This window comes from Grammomys surdaster, unplaced genomic scaffold, assembly GCF_004785775.1.
Source record: "Grammomys surdaster isolate TR1022 unplaced genomic scaffold, NIH_TR_1.0 126182, whole genome shotgun sequence".
Lineage (NCBI taxonomy): Eukaryota > Metazoa > Chordata > Mammalia > Rodentia > Muridae > Grammomys > Grammomys surdaster.
Genome location: NW_021620988.1, coordinates 2,011,939 through 2,031,076, shown reverse-complemented (window position 1 = coordinate 2,031,076; position 19,138 = coordinate 2,011,939). Strand labels below are relative to the sequence as shown.

The 19,138-nt window shown below is 39.6% G+C and overlaps 1 protein-coding gene across 3 annotated transcripts in view; it reads right to left on the bottom strand.

The window, feature by feature from the left end:
* Window positions 1-19,138, bottom strand: part of Palld (palladin, cytoskeletal associated protein) — a 391,437-nt gene that overhangs the window by 296,694 nt on the left and 75,605 nt on the right. The window lies entirely within an intron of this gene.

Sequence of the window (19,138 nt, the reverse complement as noted above, 5' to 3'; positions counted from 1 at the left end):
GTTTGATAAGTCATATAAAGAAAAGTATATTGGCAATATGTTATTATACAGAAAGAGACTACTATTCTTATGGATTTTTCATGTTATTTTAATAGTATGGTACTAACTGGTCTTGGAATTATTTTTCTGAGGAAAAGCATTATTTGTTGGAAAAAATATGTAGATATCCATTGGAAACCAGCTGACGTTAAGACTTTTATGGAGCAGTTAAGACTTCTGGTCAACCTGGGGAAAGAATTTGGAGTTAAGTTTGCCAGTTCTGGGGGCTCTGGAAAATTCTCCTATAGTTTGACATTTAGTACGAATAGATTTCCTTGTAAAACCTGCTGAAGCGCTGGTTTTAGATTCAGGTTGACATGGGACAAAACAGAGGCAGCTCATGTGTATGCTAAGGGGAAGTAAGATGAACCATTAGAGAAAAGGCATTGGATGAGATTTCTCAGAACTCTTTAAGAACTTTTAGCCTCTTTTATACCTGGTACTGGATGGCGGGTAGAGGAGGGCAGAGAGGAGAGCAGGCCTGATTATCATGGATTCAAAAGAGTCTCTGATGATATCTGGATTTCAGTACAGTTTAGCAGCAGACCTCTCATCCTTTAGAATACCCTAAGCTTTTCTTTCTTAACAATAATACAAAGTATCATCTCTGGATAAGATATTTAAATTTGTTTCTCTTTCTCTCCTGCTTTTGAATACAAAGGTAGGGGCTTCCCAATTTTTTTCCTGCACTGGTGGGAGATGGCAATGGGTCCAATGGACAGAGTTACCCCTAGGAAAGGTCTCAAGGCTCCAAGGTCTTGATGCAAAGCAGATGCATCAACAGTCACAGGAAGAAATGGATGTGGAATAGCTTTAAAAAAGAGATGATTCAGAATTCTGACTCAGAGGGATTTGGGCCAATTTCTGACCTCATCTTGGAGTCTGACAGCACCTGGGCTTTTCTCGGAGTTCTATCTAGACTGAGTTTAGGCCACACCTGTCTGGCCCAGAGGGGAGAAGCCAAGGAGAAAATTCTACCTGCAATGGAATGCAGCTGCTCCTATTAGATCAGACAGGGGATCAGACTGATAACTTCTCGAAGCACAATTTATCATACTTTTAATCAGGAGTAACAAATTTTGGTACATTTAAGTACTGTAAAAGGAATACAGACTTTGCCTGGTTAGGGCCAGCTTTTATGAAACAGTACATTTCTGCTTGATGTTTCTAGTGAAACCTTCCTGCTATCTATGATTGTTGTTTTAGGAAACTTTTGCTTGAAGTTTGATATTTGGTCCAAATGTAGACACTCACTATTAAGGAGCAGATAAGACACTGGAAAATTACAAGAGTCACCTTGCTTAAGGTTTCAGATTTTGGGTTTCCATGGAGGGAAGTTCTGAAGGATGAAATTGGCTAGAGGAAAATAATTTTACTTGAAGAGAGTCTTGGTAGAGTCATAACATGCTATTTTAAAACACTGCTTGCACTTTTTAACTCTCAAAAACTGATTTTGTGAGCTAACCCAAGAAGTATTGTAACTGGAACCTGCCTCCAAAGTTTCCAAAGTTATTTCTTTCCTCCATTAACATCAGCAGACAACCCACCTGGGGATACCTGGGTAGCTGGTTTTAAGATGATCTGGCTTTCCTTGAACTCTCAGCATCAAGAATCTGTGGCTCTAGGAGTTTGGCCCATAGGGATTTTTTTTCCTGCAAATCTAAACTCCCAGGACTACCAATGATGCTGGGAGGAATTTGGGCATGGGATCAGTAGGGAAGAAAAGCAAATCAATGACTCAGAATTGCACAAGTGTCTGAGATCACTGTTGATAGGAATGGACACTCCACAGGCATTCGCAGACCACATGGAGACTGACCCAAATCCGTCTGTCAGCATCAGATTCACCTTAAGGATGACTCAACTCTATTTCTGCCTAAATGACTGGTCCTGAAAGAGGCACCAGGAAAAGAACCTCTTAGCACTGTCCTTGTGGTCTTATCTCCTACCCACAATTCTTTCCCACTTGCAGTCACTTACTACATGACCCCGGTTTATGTGCCCTTTCTGTGTTCTCTGCTTCATGAGTCATCTGAGCATTGTTAGGCCAACTGATGACTTGGCTGTTGAAAATTTTGCCAACCAGGATTGTAGGTTCTTATTTGGGAAAGGAGAGAAAGGGCAAATCTTACTTCTCAATAAAGCTAGCTAAGAGAATTGATAGACTCAAGGAGTGATGGTATACAGGAAAAAGGATGCTTTTCAGGGTAAACCTTAACCATTCCCAATGTGCTCATAATGTGGTTGGAGAAAACTGGAAAAGTCAGGAGATGTTGGCCTTGCTGTCCTACATAACTGTTGGCACATCTAACTCCTGAACCCCAGCACCTCTCTAAGCTTCTGCATTCCTGGCAGAGCCTATGTCAGATGACAGTTTTTCTAGATTAATTTGGCGAACTCTCTACTGCTGTAGCTAAGCAGGGCTGCTACTGAATGATGCAAGTAAGCAATTGCTTTTCTTCAAGGAAAAAAGCAATATGATATATTCTAGAAAAACAAGTCTAAGGTGGAAAATATTTCAGTTTGTATGTAATTGTTCATGAACCACCACCCCACTCAGACAAGGGCTTATGCTGGCCTTGAGCTCACTATGAAACTTAGGATGATGTTGAACTTCTGCTGTTCTTGCTTTCACCTCAGCCTAGGATACTAAGCATATCCAAGGCAAGCTTAATGGACTGTGGATCACAGGGGACACACCAGAGTTGCTTAACTGCAGGGCTCCTGACAGTCTTTATGGTTGGGACTGGATGATGGTGGACTTTCCAGTGTGCTGCGGTAGGTTTAGCAGTCTTGCTGTCCTCTACTTACTAGATGACAATAGTACCCTTTCCTCCTAGTATTGACAAGCAGAATGTCCCTAGATATTGATAGAAGCCCGAGCTGTTCTGTCACAGATGTTAGTAACCAATCAAGGAGTTCCTGGTCCTATCTCTTTTAGTCCAAGGCAATGTTTGATTTTTTTTCTTAAGGAAATTTAGGAGAAAAAATTTTAAAGTTCCACAAAAGAATTAATGGAGAATCGAGACCTTAGAATGTTAACAAGGTTTTAAACTCTTTTAGTGTTGAAATAAGGCCTGTTACTGGATCTCAGGAAGCAAGGACTCAGGGATTGATAAACTAATGTTAGGATCATTAGGGGTGTTTTATGACTGGGACTGTGATTTTAATCCATAACTGGACACTGATTCTGGTTACGTTCTCACTTGGAAATTCTGTAAATCTCTGGCTATCTAAATTTGACTAGATCCAAAGTACAGATTTGATCTTCTATTCATTTGCCTGAATTCTTAGAAGGTCAATTATAGCAAAGCTAATTTGGGTCAGCATCCCGGTAATGGTGAAATCTGAGCTATGGTACATAAAGAAATTTCAAGCCAGTGCACAATTGTAAGGCTCAATATACATATAAAATGTTCTCTGTGCTCTGAAGACAGGCATTGCTGTGTAAGTTTGGGACATTTCCAGTTCCTAATGGTTTACCATGACTTTGGAGAATATTAAAATCAGTGGGTAGAGGATCTCAGCTTTCTTTTCTTCCAAGGTTGGAAATAATACTGTGACAAGCCCTACTTGGGTAGAAAATGCCAAGCTCCCCCTGTCGCCTTGTGACCACAGTCTCCTGGGGATCAGAACAAATGATGGGCTATACTATAACTTTGATCAAGTACTCAAAGCTCTGACTAACTCAATTTTTTAAAGATTTCTGTTTAGTCTCAGAGAAATGAAGAATGTCTTACATTCTATCAGCAGGGAGGACCCTATAGCCAGTGATTTCAAATGGTATGTTGCCATGAGAAAATGGCAAATCTGCTCTCTCATGAATCCAGAGAGGATCTCCTTACATCATTTCTCCTACATTGCTCTGAAAACTTGGATATCTGCAGTGTGTAGGCTACTGGTTCGACTGACTCCAAGCTAAGGAGTACTTCAGAGACAATGTGTCCACATGCTCCCCCAGCTTGTGTCCCAGAAAACAGCAGCCGGCTCATCCTACTGGTCTTGCACATGTAGAGTTAAATGCCACGATAGTTACACGCATGGTGCTGGACAAGGAACAGTGTTCCCAGTCTCACATTCTTTCCATTTTCATCGAAGAGTTCTCTTGTGTATAATCATTACTGCACAGGGGAGCTATGGAAAGGTTTTCATTGGTTGTTCACAAGAACATCTTTGTGATGTTGGGTTAATGGAGAGGGGAGGGGTTTCAAAGCTCATTTAAGGGGCAGTAGAAATCAGACCTCTTTTGTGGACAGCAGAAGTCAACCACATTAAGGCTGAAGACATGATCTGAGTCACATCTCTGATGGTCTCATCTGGGAAATGCATCAGTAATGTCTCAGGTCTCTCTCCTCCTCTGTACTGACAGGCATAGCTGCACACATGTACATACACATCAGCCACAAGATACTGTGATGACCAAGCAAGATGCTGGCCATGGAATGACTTGGGAAATGGCCATATGTTATGAATTCAAGATTATGATTTTAATTATATACCATAGATAGCATGCACTGTGTTTCCTACATATTTAAGAGGCCTCTCAATACATTGGGGATGTATTGCCAAATGGAAACATATTTTGAAAGACCATATCTATCTTCTTGTCAATTAGAACATTGTTCACATTAGCTAAGTTGAATATTTATAGTCTTATTGGAACTAGTATAAAATAGCTTATGGTGAGAGGGTGATCCAGTGGACACACCAAATCAAAATGCCCTTTTTTGTACTTTTCTGTGGGTACTTTGTTGAGAGTATATTTTCCTTACCACTGTACTCTGATAGCCTGACCTAGAATAAATGTTTGTTAAGTGAGTAAATGAAAATATATCACATAACAACTTTCCATCAAATGATCCTCCTCAAGTCTATCCATGTTCTCAGCCACCAGAGGATTTTCTCTCACACGTGGTCCACATTTGAATGCTCATAGTCAGAAACACAGCTGGGTGAAGCTGAAGTCCCCACATTTTTGGATGGCAGACACAAACCACAGATTGCAATAGAGGACGTTGAAACAATGCTTCTGACATGCTTGGTGATTAAGACAGAACACAGTTCTTTAGATGGTTTAAAAGCGACTTGTACTTTATGGGTCCCATTTTTCATTAAGCAAATCATACAAATTAAGAGTGTTAACACACGTTATAATGAAGGATTAAGTAAAAAATTCAAATTAACGAATTCTTTTTTTGTTGAATTCCAATAAACTTGATTTGTGAAAATGGTCCCTTAAGATTTTATGTGTTTAACGAGAGACACAGTAAAGGTAGCATGTGATACTGGTCCTTGTATTCCTAAGCAATTTTCGCTACAAGAATAACGAGCTCACCATGAGGAGGAGAAGGATGCTGTGTAACAACCAGAATTTATTGATTTGAATTACTTTAATTAATTAAACTTGATCAAGGAGGGGCAAAAAAGTTAATGGTCTTTGGGTACTGTGCAAGCTACAGCGAGGTGTTATGTGAGTTCTCATGTAACAGTTTGGGATTCTGAATTTTTTTTAAAAAAAACCCAGTGGTTGGAGCAAGATAAGTGAGATGATATTTATTGGCAATAACTTGGTGCCAGACTCTTTGTGAGCCATGATACATGTCATCTCATTACTTTCTATACACCACACATAGCATTTCATGCTTCTTATTTCAGAACAATCTGAGGCTCAGAAAACATGTGTGTTTACAAGAGTTGGTGGAGTTAGGATGAAAACTATTTCTTCCACAGCCTTGAGAACCACCCTGCCTTCGAATCCAAAAGCTTGGAGCCAAGAGCAGCTGAAAGAGAGTAGTCATGAAGAGTAGATTCTGTAAACAGATGAAGTCTCAGTGACCCCTGGACCAAATTAGAAATGTAATAAAAACACTTTTGTGGCAAAAATGAACAGATCCCAGGTGACCCACCAATGGAGGAAACTTTACCCAAGTAATCTTATTTAGAAAATAAAGTATTCCAAGTGAATATTGCCTTGGTTCTCTTTACTCAACTCACATAGATTGATAAGAGGGTTATAGGTCTTCTCAGGTGAAATCAGAAAAGGAAATTAGCTTGGTGGACCGAAGATGACTATTTGCATAATCTATGATCTTACTCCTCAACACGTAGACAGAAGAGCAATGGTTGCAGTTACTCTAGAGTGCTGAAGGGATGTGGATTTAGTCTCCTGTCTGTCTCTCCTTACTCAGAATCTGCTTCTAAAGAGTGCCTCAGGAGATGTGGGTACTCATCAGAGTTTTGGAAAAACTGACCTACCAGACAACTTTGTATTCACAGCATCATCTACTCACTTCCATATCCTCTTTAAATAACTCTAAATCTTGCTTTATCCATCCACAGCATATCCCTGTCAAAACACTTAAAAACTAAACATGCTTTAATTTTGTAGCTTCTTGTCTTCTGCCTTTCCTGATGAAGTACAATGATATGTCTTTATATTTTATTTATTTATTTTGGTCTTTTCTCTTGTTCCTAAAATCTGTCTAATATGTCCCTTAGGGTTGAAATACAAAGAGAAGAATTATTATCTTATCAGCAATAAAAATGTGCTAATGAGTGGAATATAGAGTTATTAGCATTGTTTCTTGGCTTCAGTCCTTCCTAGCATTTAGTGAACATTCGAGTACTGGAATCAAGAAGTATGATTCCGTTCAACTGAAGTGTGGGAGTCCTTCACGTACCATGCAATAACTTAGGTTTATGACAACAATGAATATGATATTTTTTCATAAACAAAATACAAGCAAACCAAATTCAACAGTACACTAAAAGGATCACATACTACTTTTAAATAGCATATTATTAAAGAGTTACAAGAATGACACAACTTACAAATAAGCACATGTCACATACTATATTAACAGAATGAAGACCAAAAACCTTATAATCTTCTCAATAGATGTAGAAAAGCACTTGATAAAAGTCAGCATTATTTTTGAATATGACACTCATATCAGGTATAAGAGTACAGCACTTTAACATATTGAAAGGAATGCAAAATAAGCTCATAACTAACATTTAGTAATAAACTGAAAGTACTTCATCCAAGATCAGGGACAAAGCCATGATGCTTTCTACTGCCTTGTGTGTTAAACCCAGTGTTGGAAGTCTATATCTATAGAAATGAGACAAGAAAAATAAATAAAAACATATCACATCAGAATGAAAGTTGATATGATCAACATTGATCAGACAATGAGATCTAACTCATTATCTAGTCCATGAAATTACAACTCTAAAGACTACATATACATAAGAAACATACACATATGATCACACATGTACATACACATGCACACACATGAGCTCATGTCTTCACAGACACATGAGCACACCTATTCACAAACACATAATAGCATACACATACACATGAACACACATATGTACTATTCAGAAAAGTTTCAGAAAATAAAATTCACCCACAAAAAATCAGTTGTGCTTCTATATGCTAGCAATGGGATGTCCAAAATATTAATAAAATAATCCTGTTCACAATACCATTAAAAATAAAATACCTAGAAATAAATTCAATCATGGTCAAAGATCTATATACTGAAAAATATAAAACAATGAAGAAAGAAACTTAAGAAGATATAAATAAGTGGATTTGAAAACAATAGCTGGTTAAAATATTCATACTACTTAATAGATTTCTACAGGATCAATACAATCATATTAAATTTTCTAAAACCATAAAGACCTCATACAAGCAGTTTTGAAGAAGAAGAAGAACAAGATAGAGACAGTGAAACTACTTGATTTCAAAAGGTATTACAAATCTCCAATAAGTAAAAGAACATGGTACAGGCATGGGAAGAGGCATACAGATCAATAGAATACAATGGAGAACCCAGTAGTGAGTAACCCTGATGGTATCAAAGGAACCACGATTGCATAATGAAAGAATAGCATTTTCAGTAAATGGTTCTTGGAAAACTGGATACCCACCTACATTCTGAAGAATAAGACTGTGGTCTTACATAGAGCACAAAAGGCCAAATCAAATGGATTAAAATCATGATGTAAGACCCAGAAGAGTAAAACCCTATAGGTACAGAGTAAAATCCATACAGGTACAAAAGCAAAGAAAAAAAAAAACAAAACAAAAAACAAGCTACAGAAATAAAAAGGAGTTTAAAATAGTCGATGGTGGTCTAGGCAATGATTATTTTATTAATTGCTTTTTAGTGTTTTTAGTGTTGTACACTGCTTATATTTAGAATCCTATATGATCCTCTCCATTTTTCTCTTTCCTGTTGATCACCTCTCTCTGCTTTCTGGGTAATTATCTTTTTGTTGTTATTGTTTGTTTTTTCAAGATAGGGTTTCTCTGTGTAGCGCTGGCTGTCATGGAGCTCGCTCTGCACACCAGGGTCCCTCAAACCCACAGAGATCTGCCTGCCTCTGCCTCTCAAGTGCTGAGACTCCAAGTGTGTGGCAGCACAGCCCAGCATGATTTTTTTATATGAAACAGAAGCACAGGCAGCAACACCAGAAAAAATGGGATTGCAATGAACTAGACAGAAAAACAAGAGGAAGAGTCTACTGTGAGTGAACAGACAGACAATAGAGAGGGAGAAATATTTGTGAAACATGCATTTCATAAAAATTAATATTTGCAACATACGAAGTCTTCAAAAGACCTCAGTACCAAAAACTAAAAATAAAAAGGAAAGAAAAACCAAACAAAATATAAGACAAAACAACCAACCTTAAATCCAAATATAGGTGAAAAGACAAACAAATGCCCAAAATGCATACAAGTGCCTGACGTCACCAATCATTGGAAAGATTAACATGACAAGGTCGTATCACTCCACACCTAGGATGTCCAGAGAGGCAAGCTAGTGATTGCTGACCATATGGACAAAAGGAAACCCTATCCAGTGTTGACAGTAACATAAGTAGAGAATGAAGAACAAGGTGAAGTACTTCATCTATTCAAAGCAGAATTGCCAGATGATATCATTGTTCTCTTAGTGGGTATATAGAGACTCAGGATCTAAAAGGAAATGAAACCAGTATTCCAAAGCAATATCCAAGGTCATCTGCTCACTGCAGCAGTATTTGCAGTAGCCAAGACCTGGAAACAACTGATGGATGAATGGATAAAAAAAAATGCTATATTTACGAATGTCTGTATGTAGAATTCCAGTGGTGATCCTATAAGATTATATTGCTAAGTGACTTTATCACCATCTTGGTTTATATACACATTCCCTATGGTGTTCATGAAATGATGAAACCCCTGAATGACACAGGTCTCAGGAACACATTCCTTTTAATTATAGGAGGTATGACTGCACACACATACATAAAATACATATAGTCCTAAATTTCAGTGACTTTATTGTGATTTTTACAGGAAATTTATGAATTTGCCTCAACAACATACACTCACACACTTGGTACTATTCATACTTTGAACCCTGAATTTTGGTCTTTTCCTGTCCGGGTGACAATTTACAGCACTCTTTCTTGGTGTCTGGCAGCAGCAGCAAACTGCAGCTCTCAGGCAGCCACTCAAGCAGGTGAATAAACAAGCCATCTGCCAGAGCATCTTCATTGGGCAGCTGTGGTGTTCTGTGGTCTAGGTATATTAACTGAAGGTTTGGCTTATTGTCCTTTTGATTTATGATGAGTTTATTGGGATGTAATCCCATATTAAAGTGAGAAGTAGATTTGTTACACACACTGTGTCAAAAGAAAGAATGATGGCCATTTGTAGTCATCTAGATTAGCCTGGAGGTCAGTATGCCTAGGAAAATAGACCAGAAGTACTGTACTATCTGACTAATACATGCTATTTGAAAAGGTCAAACTGATAAAAGTAGAGAGGAAAATGGTGGTTACCAGGGAGATGAGAAGGATGAGAAATGTTGGTCCAAGAGGACAGCATTTCAGATAGACAGGATGAAAAGTTTCCAGGGATGTAATCTACAGTATGGTGGCTGTGCATAACACTGGGTTATGCACTTGTGATCTCCAAAGATGGTATTTTTAAGTGTTCTTACTACACAATAAGAGTCATAATTATGATATGTAATGCTTATGTTAATAACTCAATCATAGCATTCATGTCAGAATCCACAGGTGTATTGAAAGATCACAGTGTATACTTTAAATATACACAATTGTCAAAATAGAATTCTGAACATATTATTTTCCATATTATATTTATTATTAACTGAAAGAAAATCTGAAATATGCTTGATACAATAAAATTATGTCACTAAGGCACGAAAGATTAATTTTTATAGGGATGTAAACAGGGTCTATTACTATTATTTCCCTATCTTAAAAATATTGGCTTAGCTTTTCCCCCTTTTTTCTAAGAGAGAGAGAGAGAGGAGAGTATATGTGAGTGGGCATATGTACTTATGCATTCACATGTGGAGAACAAAGACTGATGTTCAGTAAAACACAAAAGACTTCCAACTACAAAATATTCCAGGTCCAGATGGATTCACAGCAGAATCATATTGGACTTTCAAAGATCTATAACCAATACTGCTCTTTTTTTTTTTTAAAGAAAGAATCAGAAGCAGCGCTTCCAAACTCCTTTTATGAGGCCATATCACTCTAACACCAAAACCAGGTAAAGATACAATACCACCAACACAATATACATGATAAACGCAGATGAAAAATTCTCAATAAAATGCAAAGAGAATATAGGCATGTATCAAAAATGGCATCTACCATACCTAGTTGAGTTTATTCCAGAGACATAGAAATGGCTCAACAGACATAAGTTGATGAGTATAATAAATCATATAGAGTGAGAGACAAAAAAACCACAACTATCCCCTCAACAGATGCCATAAAGTCTTTTTACAACAAGAGACTAGAATGGAAGGGAACGTACCTCTATGTAATAAAGGATTTCCATAGCAACATCATCATGAATGTAGAGAAAATTTAAAGCAAACCCTGTAAGGTTTAATTTTAAGTTAGGTTTAATTTAAATGTTAAAATGTGAAATAAAAAACAAGAAAGGAATGTCTTCTGTCCCCACCCCTTTTCAATATAGTGTCTGAAACAGTAGCTAGAGCAATAAGACAGGAGAAGGAAACAAAAGATTAAAATAAAGAAGACAGCCTTTCCCTATTTGCAGCTTACACAATATTATAAGTAAGAGATCCCAAAAATCCCACCAGAAAACTACTGGAAATGATGGAAACTTTCAGCAAAGCAGCAGGGTACAAAACCAACTTTCGGTAGTGTTTTAATATACCAACAACAAACCCGCTGTAATGAGATCATGGAAACACTCCCATACATAATAGTCTCAAAGGGAAAAAGGAATCTAAGAATAAACAAAACCAAGGATATAAAAAACCCCTAGAAGGAAAAACTCAAATCTCTAAAGAAATAAATTAAGTAAGATACTAGAAGACCAAAGACCTCCTCTGCTCATGAGTTGGTAGGACTGATGTGAAAATGGCCATCCTATCAAAAGTGATTGACAGAGTCAGAACCATCTCACTCAAAATCCCCATGACACGTCACAGAAATAGGAAAATCCTAAAATTCATAGGCAAAGCCAAGAGACTCTGGACAGCCAAAGTGATTTTTATTTTCTTTTAGAAAACTGTTTTTGAGACAGGGTATCAATATAGCCCTGGCTTACCTGTAACTCTTTATGTAGATAAGGCTGGTCCTGGATACTTAGAGAAAACCCTGCCTCTGCCTCCCAAGTGCTGAGATTTAAGGTATGTACCCAGCTCTCTTTTAAACATCTTTGTTCTTGTTCTCATTCTCGTTCTTATTCTCCTTCTCCTTCTTTCTTCTTCCTCCTCTTCCTCCTCCACCTGCTACTCCTTCTGTTTTTATTATTGGTATTATTATTATCATTGTGTGTGTGTATGTATGATCTGTGTGTGTGTGTGTGTGTGTGCGTGCGTGCGTGCATGCGTGTGTGTGTGTGTGTGTGTGTGTACATCTATGCCATGCTATATATGTGAAGGTTAGAGATTGTACAGACTGGTTTTGTGTCAATTTGACACAGCTACAGTCGTTAGAGAGAAAGGAGCCCTAGTTGAGGAAACTTCTCCTTGAAGTCCAGCTGTGAGGCATTTCTTCAATTAGTGACCAATGGTGGGGTGTGGGGACAGCTCATTGTGGGTGGCACCACCCCTGGGATGGTAGCCCTGGGTTCTATAAGAAAACAGGCTGAGCAGGCCAGGGGAAGCAAGCCAATAAGCACCACCTTCCATGGCCTCTGCATCTGCTCCTGCCTCCAGGATCCTGCCATCTTGAGTTCCTGTCCTGACTTCCTTTGGTGATGAACAGCAATGTGGAAGTGTAAGCTGAATAAACCCTTTTCTCCCCAGCTAGCTTTTTGGTCATGGTGTTTCATCACAGCTATAGAAACCCTAACTAAGAGAGACCAACTTTCAGGAATCTGAACTCTCTTTCCACTATAGGTTCCAGAAACCAAACTTGGGTTCATTGGGCTTGAACGGCAAGTACCTGTACCCGTCTTGGCATCTTGCCAGCCTTTCTACTTTATTTTGTGAGACAGTCCTTCACTGAACATGCGGCTTCTCACTTAGGCTAGATGGGTTGGCCAGGGAGCCCCTAGGATGAGCCTTTCTCTGCTGGGGTTACCAGTGCCCGCTGCCCTACCCAGCTTTTTATGTGAACATCTGATGCCCTCACGTTCTTGTGGTGAGCACAGGGAGCATCTGCACGCAGGATCTCACACTTGTGAAGCAGACACTTCACCCACTGAGCCAACTGTTGGTCTCTTGCCCATCTTGAACTGCTCAGTAGAGTATGCATATTTACCTACCCACATATCTGAGTTGTATCTGTCCATGTGCATATATATTGCAAAATTTGAGTAGAGTTGTCGCAATATCTCAATATTCCCATGCTTTTCAAGGAAACTTTCTCAGTCATACTCTGAATCTTGGCCAGTGGATGCTTTCATGATGACAGCTGCTAGTGATTACCCTATTCCACTTCCTGTTCTCCATGTCCTGTAGGAGACATCTTTCTTACTGCACTAGATAAAGGTGCACCCTAGGTTTTGGGGAGATTATGCAACTTTCAAACTGTTAGACCTTGCAGGGTAGACTGAATCCCTGAGCTATTACCCATTATGGTAAATTACTCTGACCCACTCTGCAGGAGACCTACTGGGACTTCTTAGGGGTTGAAAGCAAGGTCTGCCTCAGGCTACAGTACACAGCTGAAGTGTAATTTTAGATTTTCTCCTTAATCCCCTCTTCTGGTCTCCATATGCTTTCTTTTTTCCTGTGAACACTCTTTCTTCATCTTGCAGTAGAAAACTGCTAGAAATTAGTAAAATTTGAAATTGCACTATTTACAGAAGACAGCAACTGAAACTTTCTGGGAGACTGTTCTGACACTGAGTGGTTTGAGGTTGATATGGTTTTCTGAGACAAGGTCTCACTACGTAGCCCAGCTTATGTCTCTCTTCCTGTCTCAGGCTCTCTAGTTCTAGGATTATTGGTGTGTACCAATACTCTTGCATACTGACTGTTACTAGCTGCTTTTATGATTTCTGCTTGAAGGAGTCTGGGAAACCTCAATGGAAAAGAATCAACCACTTTTATTTTTTCATATGCAAACAGTAGGAACTTATGTGTCTGCTTTTCCTACCACGTCCACATTCTCCATACTTTACTTAGTAGTTCAGATCACCAGTTTGGGAAGTGCTTTTGTGAGGGGCATTTGATTCCCAGTTGAATATTCTGTTTTCCAATGCCCTAAATAAATGGAAGATATATGCCCAAGGAAACTGCTGACATCAGAAGATAATTGAGGGAAAAAAAATAAAATGTCAAGTTAAGTTGTTGGTGGATTTCAGGCCATCTTGAGTCAGTATGTGCATCCAGAGGAAGCATATGCTAAGTTCAGAGGACACTGGAAAGTAGCCTGGGTCCCCATGAGTTCTTAGAAACGACCAAAGTGTATGTGTGTTGTGTGTTGGGGGAGGATTGTTGTTTTGCATTACATGTTCTTTTCTTAGTCCTGTATTCCAATTCCCAGGCCATGTGGTCAGCTGTGCTTCTGCTGTTCCGAATCAACGGCCCATACAGACTCCATCCTCCTCCTCCACCTCTCTCTTTCCCTGGGGTCCTTTCAAAGCTCCACCAAGTCTCTCTTTTTGTCTTAAAGATGAAATTAGTGCCCCCTCCACACAAAATTCCCTACTTTACAAAGAGAAGGAAAAAATTTAAAAATTACAAGTAATTTTTATATATCTTACATCTTTCTAATGTACTTTTTTTAAGTCAGAAGTAGGTAGGAGCTGTAGAGATATCTCAGTGAATAAAGTGCTTGTGTGCAAGTGTGACGATGTGAGTTCGAGCCCCAGCCCTCACTTAAAAGGGCTGGTGGATGCCTGTAATCCCAGCACTAGGGAAGAAGAGAGGCTGGCTCCTGGGGCTTTCTGGTCAAGCTTAGCAGGCCAGCTCCAAGTCTTAGTGAAAGATTATATCCCGTGGTTTTGATTTTTCTTAAATTAATGTACTGCATTTTACAGAATGTAAGAACCACCCTGCTCTGTCTCTCTGTTATCTGGCACAGACAAAAAAAAAAGTCTACTGCTTATAATTGTAAACACCACTGATTGTAAGAAGATTTCCAATATAAACTTTTAAAAAATGCATTTTGGTAACATTAAAAAAGGAATGGTATTTTCTTGTATATTCTCCAGTTTACATAAATATTAGTATTTACATGAAAATTCTACAGATGATTTCTCTCTACTCCAGTTTCCCTTCAAGCACATAATATGGTCATAGCACTAATTGATTCGTACTGCCGAGGCTGCTCATGAAAAATACAGAATCCTAGCCCTTCCCTCAGGTGACTGAAGCAAGGCTTATGGTCTGACCTGGGTAGCAGTAGTTTCAAGCATCTATAGTGATTAATTATTTGGCTATGGAGGTGAACTTCTCAAAGGTGACCCTCAGACTAACAGCAACAGCATTGCTTAGCAAGGTCTTAGTAATGCAGAATGTCAGGACTGGGGAGGTGGCTCAGTGGACGGACCATGCACTTACAGCACGGAGAAGAAGACCAGAGTTTGGGTGCCCAGAATCCACATATAAAAGTAGGGTCAGTGTGTCATCCTACCTGCAGTCCCAATGGCAGGGATCCCTGTAGCAAGCAGGCTTGCTAAATAGTCCAATTAGCAAACTCCAGGCTTAGTGAGAGGCCCTGCTTCAGTAAATAAAGTGGAGAGCAGTGGAAAAAGACACCTGACATCAAACTCCAGTGTCCACACCCATGTGTAGGTGCATGCATGCACATATGTGACCATATATATATATATATATATACATGCACACTTATAGGTACATGTGCACATATATGCTTACCCCCACGCTTACATGTGCATATATGCATGCATACTCACACACATGCACCCCACTCACAAATGTGCACATATTTGCACGCACATGCACATATATGCACACTCACACACATGCATTTGTATGCACACACCCATACACATGTGTATGTGTGTGCAAATATGTCCATGTACACTTACACTCATGTGCATGTATATACATATACATATACATATACATATACATATATATGCATGCATACCCACACATGTGCACATGTTTGCACACTCACATTCATATGTATGTATATCCATGCACATCTCCACACAAGCACACAGACAAAAAGAGAAGAAATAAATGCAGTACCTCAAAGCTTGTCCCAGACACACTAAAGCAGAATGTACATGCAATGCTCAGGCAATGCCCAGGTACATTAAGGTTAGAGAAGCAATTTGGACCAGTTCACTGAGCAGCTGGCCTGTGTAGGAACTTGTTAGAAATGCAAATTCTTAGGACTCAACCCAGAGACAGTCAGTCAGAAACACAGGGGACACCAGGGTGGAGCCCAGCTTCTTTGAGTTTGACAAGATCCCCTGTGAGACTCATACATGTGGTGGTGAGAAAGCTACCTTTGCAGCCCACCCTTTCCTTTAGCATAGGTGACGACAGACAAGCTCAGACCATATATGGCCATGCAAAGAGATGGGACACAGGTAGCTACCTGTTTTGCAGTCATGGTGACTAATGAGCATTAACTAGAGTCTTAAGGGCTAAGTAAGCTTTTAATCCCAGATTTAAAAATAATAGCACATATAACAATTAAGGAAACAGGCAACAAAACTTGGTTAATGATGATGTCTCAGGTTTTAAGTGAGTCAGAAAGTGATACAGTCTAAGCCCAAGGAATGTCTCTAGTGTTAATCTCTTACTGTAGCATTCCCACCCCCACCCCTGGCTCTGTAGAGCACCTGCAACAAATCCATTATTAGCTCTCAGTATTGCCTAATGAATTCCATTCTGAAGCTACCACCTTCCACTTCACATTCAGGGCAAAGGGGTGAGAGTTATTTGCCTCTTCGGGGGAATGGCTCATTGATGCTAGGTGTTGTTGAACATTTATCAGAAAGTCAGATGCTACTAGATAAAATAGTCGAGAGGTGAAATGATAGTTCTTTCCCCTAAGAACCTATTGCTGAGGTAAACACAGTAATTAGGTACATACCTCATACACTGAAGGGGTGATACGATCATTTGTTAGAAACATGAACTAACGTGGCTGGAAGATAGATTCAAGGAGCGGAAAGGCGATTTAAAAGGGTCAATGAGTATTTACTGTTAAAATTTAAGCAAGAGGCTGGAGAGAGGTGAAATGTAGAAGATGCATCCGTATAAGCAAAGTCTTATACAGCACTTAAAACAGTGATTTATAAGCAAGCACAGACCCATCGTCTGCACCAGCAAAGGCACCAGTGAGTCAGAACAACTGAAGAAACAAACAACGGAAAGGACTCCAACTTTAGATTTTGATAAAAATCATCCTTTAAACTATACAGTCCATGTCTGATGCTTCACAGCATGCCCTTCTTATTATCTCCGGCATTCCGTGACTATATTGTTTATGCCAGTATTATGCTTAATTAAGCACCATGGCAATATCAATGAGAGTCTGAAAGCCAGATGTGGCCCAGAGCGTCCAAAAATGCAGCTATCCTGGCAAGCTACGGATAAACCTTTCAGAAGAGAGAGAGACTTCCCAGACGCTTTCTTCCCGTTTACCCTGAAGATCCAAACCTAAGAGGCTATTTTTGAAGGTTAGATGAGAGTAGCGGTCCTGAATGCTAGCAGTCTCCAGCGTTTTACAAACATAGCATTCAGGCTCACACCAGCATAGTGTTGCTTCCTACTGTTGAGGAACGGCACCTGTGTGGCTTTTCATCTCAAAGGAATAATTCTTAGGAAACTGAGCCTACTATGAGGACGATTCTCTCCAAGGAACTCTCTTTGACCTTCCAAGGCTTAGTCAGCTTCTTTCCAACTTCTCGTATGCCTTTAACATTCTTTGCATCCTTTAGTCACCACACTCACCCTTCAGAACTCTAGTTATGGCTTTATGACCTTTTGTTCTACCAATAAAAGCCAGAAGACTGTTTGAGTAGCATATGGCTGTCCATCCTCTTAGCTGTTTGTTAGGTCTTAATGTCTGTTGGGTACTCATTTGGGGCTTGCATTGGGAAAGCAACCAAACTCCCAATTGGTAAGAAATTAAAGACGGAGTAAAACAAGACAGATTGCTCAACACATCGGCAGATAAAACATATGACTGCGGATAGTGATCAGGGCTATACAGGAACGAAAAGAAGGCTCTGAGGTGGGAAGAGACAGGATTAGAGAGTGACTGTCACTGTACTTGGAAATCTTGAACAATGCCATGCAAGGAGCAGCTAACAAGTACTTGACCTAGAGCATAGCTTTAGGGTCAGATGGGAAGAAGAAAGGATTACAAGGTTGGAGAGGAGAGTGTGGGTCCAATTGTATAGGGGCTTCCATGTAGACAGGATGAAGGAAAGTTGACTCTGTAGGTAAGAATCTTAATAAGGCTTATATCTTGGAAACCATTTTATTATGGCGAGAACAAGAGGAGAAATAGCACTTAGAAGTGATGCTCATGTGTGGGAAATGCTGATCTGAGTCAATGTTGGGCAGTGGGGAGTGGGAAAAAGCACCCAAGTTTTCAGGTTTTATGGGTAAGATTTGCAGATGAAGTATACTCTGGATACAAGGCCCTTAGGCTCTGGCCAAAGGTAAGTGGGTGGGACGATGCTGGTGGCCTAAATAGAGACTGTATGAAGAACAGACTGGGCACTGGCTGACAGGGTCAGTGTTCAGTTTTGGATATGCTAAATGTGAGAAGCCTGTGAGACATCAACTACTGCTGGACAGGTTTATTAACTTCCAGTAAATCAAGCGACAGAAGGTCTTCTTTATATTTTCTGCTACTGCAGGAAACTATGTAAGTTTCTAGCAACTAGAAAGAAGCTTTGCATTTATACCCCTGTTTTCCTACCTAAGGACCCATGCCATTAGAGCAATGTCTTCTCTGAGTCCTAGCTCCTCCATTTGCTTACTATAAATGCTACACCGGATTGTTCTGATGCCTATGCCTAGGTTAGGCCAACTGTTGCCCAATGACAGCCTAAGCTGATGGTTTCAAGGGTGACACTGGCAAGCTAGGTCAAGGAGTGTTGCAGACTTGATTGGCAAGCAGAACCATGGAGTCCACTGTGTTGAAGACTGAATCAGAAAGGATGTAGAGGGATTGAGTACTTGGCTGAGTGGGTAAGAATGATGTCTGTATAAGAACAAAGACTCGAAATACTGTCCTCAGAACTCAGGTAATATCCAGACACAGCTTGTATACCTATAACCCTGAGACAGGAAGATATTAGTTAGGGCTGCCTGGCTAGTCAACCAGGCAGAAATGGTGAGCTCCAGGTTCAGAAAAATTAGACTGTATCTCAAGGGAATAAGACAGAGTGGTCAACCAGGTTACCCAACATCCTCTTTTTTCTGGCTTACACAGGTACAAAATACAAAATCCTCTTACACACAGTGTTCCCATGTATAACACACACACATGCATGTGCACATGTACACACACGCATACACATACACATGCATGTATGTACATTGAGCACACACACGCATACACACACACACACATCCATGCACACTCTCACACATACACACACGTGCACACAAAATAAAGG